The 12,759-nt window shown below is 36.3% G+C and overlaps 1 long non-coding RNA gene across 2 annotated transcripts in view; it reads right to left on the reverse strand.

Annotated features, from left to right (window-relative positions):
* Positions 1 to 3,468: 3,468 nt before the first annotated feature.
* Positions 3,469 to 12,759, reverse strand: part of LOC112661579 (uncharacterized) — a 49,636-nt gene continuing 40,345 nt past the window's right edge. The window contains exons 2-4 of one of the 2 annotated variants that reach the window (XR_004811132.2): positions 7,348 to 7,490; positions 5,180 to 5,273; positions 3,469 to 3,980 (exon numbers count right to left, since the gene is read on the reverse strand). This is a non-coding gene — a long non-coding RNA (uncharacterized LOC112661579). Of the gene's footprint in view, positions 5,274 to 7,347; positions 7,491 to 12,759 lie in introns of both variants that reach the window. The other variant, XR_007407515.1, reaches the window with a different exon arrangement.

The following is a 12,759-nucleotide window of genomic DNA, read 5'->3' on the forward strand; positions in this document are numbered from 1 at the left end:
GAGAGATTAAATTAGTGGCTCAAGGTCAGAGTACTAGTAATTATCAAAGCCAGGATATGATTCTTTGTAATGTGAGAGTTCAAACCTTTACCAGTGATGCATGTTGCCTCTTATTTCAATAATAAATTGGCCATTTGGGTTAATCATGGAGAAGGTGATGTTCTCTTTGTTTTCATACACCTTATACATTTAACATTTTTCATTTATATACAGTCTGATAAAATAAAATCATGTTCTCTCTCTTCTATGCCTTTACATTTATTGTATTCCTTTGGCCTTTATAAATAAAACAAACAACAGCTATAATAAACCCTTGCCCAAAGTGAGTGAAAATTCTAACTCCTTTTCTCATGTTCATATAGCAACCAAGGACTTTGAAGTTCCTCATAAATATCTGTATGCCAACAATATTTAATTTTTATGTTCAGGTAATCCCAGTGCTATTGATGTGAAAGTATGACCCCGTATTTTTTTAAATCACTCCTCCTACCATATTCAAATAGAGCTATATGTAACTGTCATCTGGAATAACAATATTAAATGGAGTATTTTTTTCTAACTAAAATATTAAATCCTTAAGGATTAGTGTTTATTTGACCGCTCATTTACTTATTATGAGGACTTTGTTAGCCTTTTCTCTACTGTACCTCTGCTCCACATAGCCATTTTGATGTGAAAATTGTTGCTTTAGAGGATCACTTTGCCACTACGTTGCTATTTTATTATTGTTATTATATTTAATGGGAATGCTACTATTGTGTAAGCAGGGAGAGAGTTCTTTCAACCTGGGAGCATTTACTTCAAATACTATAGAGTGAGTGAGTTATTTATTTATTTATTTTCATTTCCTTAAAATATCAACCTTGATTAATAATTATATATAGGCTTTGTTCTTCTTATCTGGGTGTCAACAGTAATTGGAATCCATATCCATATCCTACCTTGCAATCATGCTGCAAAAGGCCAATAAATTCCCGCTGAGTGTGTTACTTGTTAAATTTAGTGCATTACATTCAGGGTAATGAATAAAAGCAGTGGGCCGTCACCGTCTGGCTGGCTGCGGAAGGCGAGAGCAGGCGACTCCCCTGAGGCCTTGAGCTGGCTTACAACGGTGACAGGCGGAATCAAGGGAGTCCCGGAGCATCACAGTTCAGTTTGTCTCCCTTAATTTCCTCCTTCTGTAGAGACTCGGAAGGCTGTAGGGAGGTGAAGTAATCTTAGCCATTAATTCACCACACTTTCATAAAAAGCTGCATGCTCTGGTTTCATTAACAAGCAAATACAATTTAGATAAATAGTCGTGTATTTACATTCAGCAGAGAGATGAGAATACCGTTGAATATAAACTAGTGGGTATGCACCACGCAGTCCACTTTGTGTATCTACATATGTCTATTGTGTATTCATTTGTCAATATTAAAGATGCACATAGGTATTTTTATATGAGTGAGGAACCAGTGAAGCAAGCCCCAAAGATATATATGTACTTATTTCCATCTCATATTTATTGAACATACATAAGCAGTTACTGAAGAAATGGCTACCACCTTCTTATGCCTACATGTAGCTCCTTGCTAATGAATATATTATTGATATAAAAACATTCTTTCTTAGACTATAATATAAGAATTTAACATATAGTATAAATGTACAAACGCAAGAATGTCAGAGCACCCTGGTCTATAATCTCAGGTAATTGGGTTTTTTTTCTTGGTAATGGAGAGTTTTTATTATCTCAGCAAATAATTGTTGTGTACTATGTCTCATGCCAAAGCTAGCTGACTCCTTTAGTCTAATTTTGAATATTAATATACATGCAGAAACAAATAGATTCTTAAAGAAAGGAGAAAAAATAATTTGTATGAAATGACCACTTAACATTATTCTTGAATACCTTGGAAAATTTAGCGTAGAGTGTCCTTCGCTATCCATGATAGAGCAGCTGGTTCCAAATAACATGGTGTATCTCATTAGAGAGATATTAGATCTAATTATGCAACATATAAGTGAGATCATTATAGTAACATTATCTCAATGAGGTAAGTAAAGCACACGTGAAATCTAACACTCTGCTGCTTGAAAGAATTTTTGAAAGCAAATGTGAAGAATTAATGATCACTTAAGTGTACTTTGAAAGATGTTGAAAACCAGTCATGAATCTTTGACATGTAATGGAAAAATATAATAGAATGGTAGGTACCCTGATTAATTCTACTGAAGATAAAAATGAACTTCCTGGGCAAAATAAAACAAGAATAGCAGAAGAGTCATAAGTTTTATTGTTTGTTCTATTACCTTTTTGGGCATTTTTATCATTGTCAGAGATCCTCAAACTTCAGAGTCTAATAGGATCACAGAGAAGGTTTGTTAAAACAGATTGCTGGCCCCAACCTCAGAGTTCCTGATTCAGTAAGGTTGGGTGGAACCTGAGAATTTGCATTTCTAAAATTCCCAAGTGATGCTGATGCTGCTGGTCCAGGTATTCTTTGAGAATCACAGGACTATGTGAGAATCACTATAGAAGACACTTAAGTCAACTGAACTGGATCATTTTTCTCTATAATTAAAGTCCAAAGATCCCATATTCTGCTTGATATTTTTCAGTCAAGCTCTGTATCTTCAGAAATTCCAATTCTATTACAAAGAAACGTATCTTTAAAATTTAATTAAGGATACCTGCCTGACAAGTGCATTGACATATTTTTAACAACATATTTTTAAAAGACACACAATAAAATGGATACCACCTAGCAGGGAAGAGGCCAAAAATAATGAGAAGTTCTAACTCCATGAAGCTAATTTAGCTTGTTGTTATCTGTAGATATTATCTCTTTCCTAAGAGGTTTGAGTATGTTAACTACTAAATTGATTGATTTTAATGTACAGCATCATGACCACAGTTAATAATACTGGCTCATACACTCAAAATTTGCTAAATGTACAGATCTTAAATGTTCTCATCACACACACACACACATAAAATGTTAAATGTGTGAGGTAATGGATGTGTTAACCTGATTGTAGTTGTATTTCACAATATATATATATATATATATATATATATATATATATATATATATCATACTATCACATTGTACATTTTATTATTTAAAAGATTTTATTTATTTATTTGAAAGAGAGATAGAGAGCATGAGCAGGGGAGAGAGAGAAACAGGGAGCCCTGATTGGGGCTTGATCCCAGGACCCCGAAACCATGACCTGAGCCAAAGGCAGATGCTTAACCACCTGAGTCATGGGGGACCCCCACATTGTACTTTTTAAATATATACAATTTTATTTGTCAATTATACTTTAATAAATCTGGAAAAAATTAAAAATAAATTGGTTAATGCCCTCAAACAAATTTTAAATTTAAAATAATGAATGAATGAATGTTGTTTCCAAGTGTAAAACAACTGGCTGATACCTTTCATTGTAAAGTAATAATAACTACAGTTTGAATGGTTTTGTTAATTTATTACCTAATGGTGTGTTTAGAAAGAAGTGCATAATAAAATACCACCAAAAGTTTACAAAGAGTGTTTTCCTTTTTTTTTTTAAAGATTTTATTTATTAATTCATGAGAGACACAGAGAGAGAAAGAGGCAGAGACAGGCAGGGGGAGAAGCAGGCTCCATGCAGGGAGCCCGATGCAGGACTTGATCCTGGATCTTCAGGATCACACCCTGAGCTGAAGGCAGGCACTAAACCACGGAGCCATCCAGGGATCCTCCATTTTTCCTTTAAAAAAAAAAAAAAAAAAAAGATCTGTATCTTTCCTCAAGTTAAGCATTATAATTATTATGGTAATAATAACTGAACATAGTAATAATAATAATTGAACAGTGTTTGCAGGGCATTTCCAGAGAGAATATTTTCTTGATTCTACTCAGGTAGGCTTCAAACTTTGATAATCTGGTTCATATTCTGAATTCAAATGTCGAAGTCACCACAAAATAAACATCTATGTGGCAGGCTGTCTAAAAATAAAGAAAAAAATGGTAAGACCTCAATATTGTGACCATAACTTCAAATTTTCTTATGGAAGTGATCCCCAACCAAATGTATGAAACAGTTCTTAATTTTGAAAAACTGGAGACACCTGGGTGGCTCAGTGATTGAGTGTCTGCCTTCAGCTCAGGGCGTGATCCTGGAGTTACAGGATCAAATCCCAGATCTAGCTCCCCACAGGGAGCCTGCTTGTCCCTCTGCCTATGTCTCTGTGTCTCCCTCTCTGTGTCTCTCATTAATAAATAAATAAAATCTTAATTTTTTTTGAACAGTTGGGTTACATTCTGTTCTTCCATGTGGGTTTTAGTTGAGCTGTCCTTCAAATGCTGGGTCCTCTTGTCTCTAATCTCACCCCAAAACAGAGTTGGACGCCTCATTCACCTGCATGTTAAAAATGATGGATTAGTTATTGCAATTATACAAGTGTTTTCCGTTTTGATGAAGTTATCAGAGTCCTAAAGAAAGCTGTTTCCCAGCATCTCTTTTTAAGTACCCCTAAAAGCTCTTATGTTGCATTAAATCTATAGGCACAACTAGACTAAAGGTTCAGACTTAAACTGACTCTCCTATGTGTGTGTGTGTGTTTTAAGATTTTATTTATTTATTCATGAGAAGCACAGAGAGGCAGAGACATAGGCAGAGGGAGAAGCAGACTCCTCTCAGGGAGCCTGATGTGGGACTCGATCTCAGGACTCTGGGATCACAACCTGAGCCAAAGGCAGACACTCAATCACCAAGCCACCCAGGTGTCCCCTCTCCTATGTTTTTATTCCTGGCTGCACTCTGTCATCACATGAGAAGCTTTAGAAAGTACTGTTGCGTGGGTCTCAACCACAGTAATTCGGACTTAATAGGTCTGGTGAGTAGCTAGGTCATTAGAAGTGTCTAAGAATCTTCCCACGTGATTACAATGTGCAGCTGAGTTTGAGACCAATGTTTAGTTACAGGTGAATCCATTAAAAGGGGTAAAACAATGAAGTCCGTGTAAGTGCCACACATTCTGAGTATTAGCACATGGGAAATAGTAAAGTGTCTATTCCCATTAGAAGGGATTTATGTGTATGTGTGTGTTTGTGACCATGGCAGAGATGGGACTGTCAAGGTAAAATCTGCATTATGGATTTATCATAATCTTGGTGATAACATGTTTATGGTAATTTGCACTTACAGAAGCAGCACTTATTATGGCAGTTTAAGTTCACTTGGTCAGGTTCTTATCTTCTCTCTCTTGTTCTACTGCATTGGTTCCTTTACCAGAATTCCTGAAAACATATGATGTGCCAGCCATTGTGCAAGGACAGGAACGCAGCAATGAGTGAACATAAAGGTAAATTTACATAATCATTGGTAATATGCTAAGAAAACTGAATGCAAATGTGAAGATTATTGGCAAAATAAAAGACAAACATTTTCTAAAAAGTAAACATCATCATCAGTTGGTATTAAATTATGGATTATGTTGACAGAAATTAGCAAGGGTATGTGGACATGGAAGTGGGAAGGAGGAGTTAGAGGATTATAAAGGAAAAATATACCAAGATTTTCATCTCTGAGAGGAGTCAACTGTACTGCTTTATTCTTGGCTTTGATAATGACTCAAGTATAAGGTATAAAGAATGTATGGAGATATTTTAAGGGAAAATATAAACACATGTAAACTATAAACATGTGCAACTACCAAATCACTAGAGAAGAATGATGTAATTTAAATAACTAAAATCAAGAAAATAGGGATAACTGGGTGGCTCAGAAGTGGAGCATCTGCCTTTGGCTCAGGGCATGATCCTAGGGTACTGGGATCAAGGCCCACATCAGGCTTCCTGCGAGGAGCCTGCTTCTCCCTCTGCCTACGTCTCTGCCTCTCTGTGTGTCTCTCATGAATAAATAAATAAAATCTTGTGGGGGAAAAAAAAACATCCTGCTATTTCTTGGCTTGCATAAATAAAATATTTTTTAATTAAGGAAATAAATAAAAGAAAAAGTTAATAATTGATATCTATAAATACTTATACCCTACAAACAGACACTACACATAGTTTTTCAAGCATCTATAGCTTATTTAGCAAAATAGATCAGTATTAGTCAAAAGAAACTAAGTGATAAATAATAGAAATAACAAATCACATGTGGTCAAAATTTAATAGTACTAAAAATAATTTTTTCATAAAAATATCTCCAAAAAATTTTTAAAAATAAACATTAAAACAAAGCAACATTAAATAATCCATTTGCCTAAATGACTATTAGGACAAATTGGAAAATAAAACTACAATCATACACTATTTAGGAATCTAACATTATAGCACCACATTTTAATACAAGTATAGTACCAAAGCAACTCTCAGAGACAAATTCATAGGCCTTAGGCTTTACTACATAAAAAATAAATGTAAATGAATCAAGTCTTTACCTCAAGAACATAAGTAGATGATAATAAATCAAAGAGATGAAACTTAGAAGCAATGTAAATTTAATTGAACTAGAGAAATGTAAAAATCAACACATGAATCATGAACCAAATCCATTTATTTTTATTTTTATTTTTTTAGAGAGTTGGAAGAAGCAGAGGGACAGGAAGAGAAAGAATCTTGGCAAGGAGCCTAACATGCAGCTTGGTATCACAACCCTAAGATCATGACCTGAACTAAAATCAAGAGTCAGATGCTTAGCCCGCTGAACCACCCAGGTGCCCCATGAACTAAATCAATTTTTAAGGAAAAAGATCTTTAATTTTATGTAAAGAGTAAGGCTCAAAAAAATAGAAACTAGAAAGAGAATATAACAAATAGGAAATATAAAAGAGAGAGGGTAATCCTGTTGGTAATTGACTTGACTAATCTTGAAGGTAATTGCAGTTTTCTTTTTTTTTTTTTAAGATTTTATTCATTTTTTCATGAGAGAGAGAGAGAGGCAGAGACACAGGCAGAGGGAGAAGCAGGCTCCATGCAAGTAGCCCAAACTGGGACTCGATCCCAGGATTCCAGGATCACACCCTGGGCCAAAGGCAGTTGCCAAACCGCTGAGCCACACAGGGATCCCTGGTAATTGCAGTTTTCTTGATGAAATACAGTAGAGCCCTTGTCTGTGGGGGGATATATTCCAAGATTCCCCCCAGTGGATGCCTGAAACCACAGATAGTACCAAATCCTATATTTGCCATATTTTTCCTAAGTGCATATTCCTATGATAAAGTTTAATTTATAAATTAAGCACTATAAGAGATTAACAACAAAAACTAATAATCAAATAGAACTATTATAACAATATATTGTAATAAAAGTTACATGAACATGGTCTCTCTCTCTCTCTCAAAATATCTTATTGTGCTGTACTCACCCTTCTTGCAGTACTGTGAGATGATAATATGCCTGTGTGATTAGATGAAGTCAGATGAATGATGTGGGCAATGGAACATAACAGGATGCTATTGTCCTTCTGACAATATGAGGGAAGGATGACTGCTTCCGGACTGTGGGTAACTGAAATGCAGAAAGCAAAACTGTGGATAAGTGGAGGACTATTGTATTAGTAAATATAACTTGTATAGAGTATTAAAATAATACCCCATAATATATCAATACTTCCATTTATCTCAGCCACATGTAGATAATTAAATGACCAATATCTAGTATTTGAACTTTCCATATGTCTGTCCATGTTTTTAGTTTTCTTATATGGCCCATAAATATGTTCTAAGTATTTTTCTTACAGTTTTATACTTTTGTACAAATCTGACTCATTTCTTTCCATTACATTTTTACCTGGTTATTGCTGAATTAGATAAGTCACATAATTTCACACACACTACAGTTTGGATGTCAGCAGAAAATATAGTGCCCATAATCTAGTCTTTCTCTCAAATCCACATGCAGAATTTGTCAGAAAAACAGTTTTCAATCTCTTTAAATGTACTCTGATCTGCTATGTTAGAAGATATTCAATCCTTCGGTCATAATTTCCTGGGAATTACAAGTCGATTAGAGATTCAAATCTGCTGCTTAGCAGGGTCTGAATTCCAGTTTTGGCTCAGGTAAGGGAACATATTTAAAAATGTCAACATTTTAAATCAATATCATTAAATTGTATGCAGAGTGGGGTTTTTTTTGTAATTTTCTTAAAGATTTATTTATTTATTTTGGAGGAGGGGGCAGGCAGAGAGAGAGGGAGAGAAAGAGAATCCAAGGAGACTCCCTGATGAGAGTGAAGCTCAGTGCAGGGGGCAATCCTAGGATTCTGAGATCATGCCCTGAGCTGAAATCAAGAGTGGGACACTCAACTGACTGAGGTACCATGTGCCCCATGTGTAGGTTTCTAAAGTTTTTACGAATATTTTTCATTTCATTTCATAACAATTTTGTAAAATGTTTCATTTTATTTATTTATTTTTACTTTTAGCAGATATGCTATATTTAAAAATAAATACATGTCAACGGACTAGAGACTCACATTTTACTTTCTGCTACATTTGTTTATCCTATCATCACTCCTTGGATTTTAAGATTAATGCTCTTGGGAAAGACTCTTCCTCCCAACACTCCCCCACCTCCCCTACTTGCTGTGCTTCATTTGGTTTATTGGTGTGGTGAGAGCAGAGCTGACTCATAGGATCCTCATAGACTGGACATTAGGATATGGCCCTCTACCACAGGAATAGCAAAGTGGTACCTCAAGCTTCATCCACAAAGGCTGATCCAGTCCAAGCCCTTCCAGATTTTGTTCTTCATACTCTACCAGTCTAGGTCTTATAATAGGCAGAGAGCTCTCCATCACCAGGAGCATTAGGCAGGACAAGCTTCCACCAGTGTCTATGTTCCAGGATCTCATTCTATGAATTTACTTTTGTCTTCAGAGACTGGAATACTTCACACTTGCCAACCTATGCTTGAAGAGGATCAATCTGTGTCATCTTTTCCCCAATTTCTTAGCATCAAGTATTTTTTCATTCACTAATGCCCCACCTGGGATATCTAACAGAAACTGATATATCAAAGATGAGATGAGCATAAACGTTCATAGAGGAAAGTAGAGAAGTCGTAGTCTAAATGTATTCAACCATGAAAATAATTTAGAATATATAAAAGTGCAGTATGTGTCACAAAAACGTAAGATACACCAATGAGGGTAGATTTGAAATACCAATTCAAAGCAGACTTTAACCCTTGAGCCAGGCTCAATACTTTCCTTCCTTAATTAGGAACTTACTGTATATCAGACATTGTGTCTAAGAAATGTGCATATATAATCATATTAAATCTTTCCATCAATTAGGTTTTTTATTGCCTTTCATTTTTAGATAAGAGAACTAAAATTTAGAGAGGTTAAAAAATTGGTCCTTTGTGATACAGACAATAAATAGCAAATAAATCTTGATTCAAATGCTAATTTTGCACATGATCGTAAGTTTGTAAGCACAATGTTACAATATTGTTATGTGTTACTTTTATTGATTGGAAAAGATTGAAATCCAATTCACAGTTTAAGAAAAAGCAGAAGTCATAGAAAAGACCCTGAGTGGATTCAGAGGAACCAAAGACAGGAATGTAGCTGGGCCTCTGGATCATCAGAAACCAGCCATTGGAACCCTGTCCAGATTCGGTTTCCATCCGCCTCTACTCTTATCATATCCCCCCTTCCCACCCCCTACTTATTCCCTTTCCCTCTACCTTCCATGATGGCCATCACTGGCTTACTCACTTCAGTTCACATGGTGGAAAATCAGTTGCCATAAGCTTTCTATCTCCTAGTTCACACACTCAATGCCCAAAAAAGATGAACTTCACTCACTTTGGAACACAGAGCCCACAATTCAAGGGGATGGAAAACTTTGACCAGGTGTAGGTCATTGCCCATTCAAAACAATCATTAATTCATTCACTTAAAATTATTTTGGGAATGTTCCGTGTATCTGACCCTGTCCTGAATACTAGGAATATAGGGGTGAACCAGACAGTCAAGATCTTACATTCTAGAGGATATTCAGGTAATAAGTAAGTTAAAATATAAATATTTGAGAGGCAAGGACATATATAAAACAAAGATATAAGCCCATCTCTAATGGTGCTAAAGCAAAACAAGGTTGTATACATAGCAAGCAATGGGATGGAGGTCAGCATTAGATAGAGTTATAAGAGGATATTTCTTGGAGATGACATTAGAGCAGAGACTCAAATGACAAGAAGAAACCAGCCATCAAGAAATCAAGGAAGACTGTTGTAGGAAGAGAATATAAAAGGCACAAAATCAATGAGCTGAGAATACTAGTCAGCCAAGATGGCTAGAACTTACTAAGTAGATGAGAGAAAGAGCAGATGAGTTACAGAACTGAGACAAGGGGAGAGAGAGAGGAGAGAGAGAGAGAGAGAGAGAGAGAGAGAGACTAAAAATCTGTTTGGAAGGCATTTGAATATTATTCAAAGTGAAAATGTTATAGCCAGAGGGAGGATGCTCTGATTTGCCCAAGTTAGGCTTGGTATCCCCTGGGTTATATTTTAATGTGGCTGCTGTTGTTGTAGCCAGCGGGCAAGAGGAGGTTGAGGAGGAGGAAAAGGAGAAGAAGGGGGAGTATATTTCCCTGTTGGAGCCAAGGTTCTGGGCAGATAGAACAAGGAACAATTCTGTTCCTTTCTCAGTTCTGTTCACACACTTCCCTTATAAATTCTCTTAACTGTTAATCTCCACATATTGTCAAGCATCAGTAGCCACTGTTCTTGCAAAGCCAGCTCTATCTAGAAGGTTATATTTTCCACCAGTTTTAAATATGTTAAATTTTCCATTCTTCCGTGCAATTTTAAGGCTCTTTGAAGGGGCAGCTCAATTAGAATATCATCCAACGTTGGAAAATTATCTTCGTAATGCTGATTTGTTGATTGATTACCTGATGGTTAATAACTACTTGAATACTGTGTATAGCATCCAGGCATTGGCTTCCAGTTAGATTTCACCAGGCTTCGTATCTTCGATTCCCTGTCTTCCAATCTCTGTTATTTGCCAGGCTTATTTTCAGTTTCCTTAGTAAAAATTATTGCATCCTGTGGGTGTCTGCGAGCTCTTGGGCAAAGAGCATCCTACAGCTCTAAAAGCAAGTCAAACTAATGGGAAAATGGAGTAAAATAGAAAGAGATGCCAAGAGAAAGGAGAGAATCTGAGAGCAAAAAAGGAAAGAGAAACTATAGACAGTGGAGATAGCAGCCATAGTGAAAAACAAATGGCCTGAAGAGTTATGAATTGCTGCCGCAGAATTAATGAGATGGAAAATTTCTCAAGGAAAGGAGCCAAGTAAAAGGAAGAAAAAACAAAATAGGAGGAAAGAACAACCTGAAAACCCCCAAGTACAAGGTGAACTCGTAAAACAAAAGAATGGATAAATTAAGAAATGGTGCACCGCATTAAAGCAAATGTATTCTGTTTTCTTTATTCTTATCTTTAACTGGCTTTGCATTTCTCCAGTAGCAAAGCCAAACTGAAAGGATAATTTTGTTTATGTACCCAATTTGCATAATTGTGCAATATAAATTACAATGCTAATTAAGGACAGCCCTTGGGCTTCTGGAACGGGGTCAAAGTGGCTCCCTGAGTGCGAGGAGGTTGGGGCATTGGCTCTGTCCCCTCTCCCACCGCAGGGAAGCCAGGCAAGAGAAAAGAACCTTTCTGACAGTGTGTGAAATCTTGTCAGAATTTGTTGAAGACCCAGAACTGTACATCTCACTCTAAAACTTGGCTTTTAAAATCATCTTTGTGTGATTCTGCAAGGAGGCGCTTGAAAGCTAAAAGTTCTCCTAAAGGCTGTGTTGGTTATCTTTTTATGAGGGTTTTTTTTTTTTTCTCACCTTTTTTTTTATTCAGGGAAAAAATTTTTTTCTTCAAACTGTAGATAACTGAGTGTGAACCTGGCATGCAATACTTTCTCACTGGACTGTTGCCAGAATTGTCCCAAACCAGTGTATATGCATGCTCCGCTCTTCCTGAGCCCAGGGAGGACAACAAGCTGATTTCTGAGCTTTAGTTAAACTCATGTCCCTAAGACGAACTAAGCTATTGCACTGTAACGACATCAAAAATTCAGTCCCAGAGAGTTTATTTCCTGCTCTATTCGTAATAGGGGTCTGTAAGATAGAGAGTTCCTATAATCCTTAGCTTAGATTTTTCAAGAATATTTCTGAGTTCTCTAGTGAAGGGTGGCATAATTACAATGGAGTATTCTCTATCTAAGCTTGTTTATAAGGTGATGTTTTTGTGAGAGTTTTTTAGCCACTGAATCCTGACCTCAAGAAAAGCTTACATACAACATAGAAATATATCCCAGATCACTCAGGTTGAAGTAAGGATGAGGGGGAGCAGTAGGGAGAGGGGCCTAATGTCCTATCTGAGGCTTTCCTATCCAATTTCTCCTCTTTTCCACCTTCTAAGAGCATTGCAGCCACCACCTCTATAAGGTTTTTGTTGTTGTTGTTATTGTTGTTTATCTACCTAACTCGGGTAATAAGGGTTAAGGATGTTGGTTGTTTAAGCCTTCTTTTGACTTTGACACCAAAAGATTGTTTTCACTGAGATCATTATAGGAATAATTGGGAAATATGTGGCCTATTTTCTATCTTATGCTACTTTATTTTCTAGAGCAATATTTTCCAAACTCTTCAATGTCGAGGCATACAAAAAAACAACACCATTTCTATGGAATACTGGAGTACACTGTAAGAGAATTGCTCATAGTCCAAGGGGACTGGCTCTGGGGCTCTGTCCAACCCAACC

This window comes from Canis lupus, chromosome 31 (genome assembly GCF_003254725.2).
Source record: "Canis lupus dingo isolate Sandy chromosome 31, ASM325472v2, whole genome shotgun sequence".
In the NCBI taxonomy this organism is placed as follows: domain Eukaryota; kingdom Metazoa; phylum Chordata; class Mammalia; order Carnivora; family Canidae; genus Canis; species Canis lupus.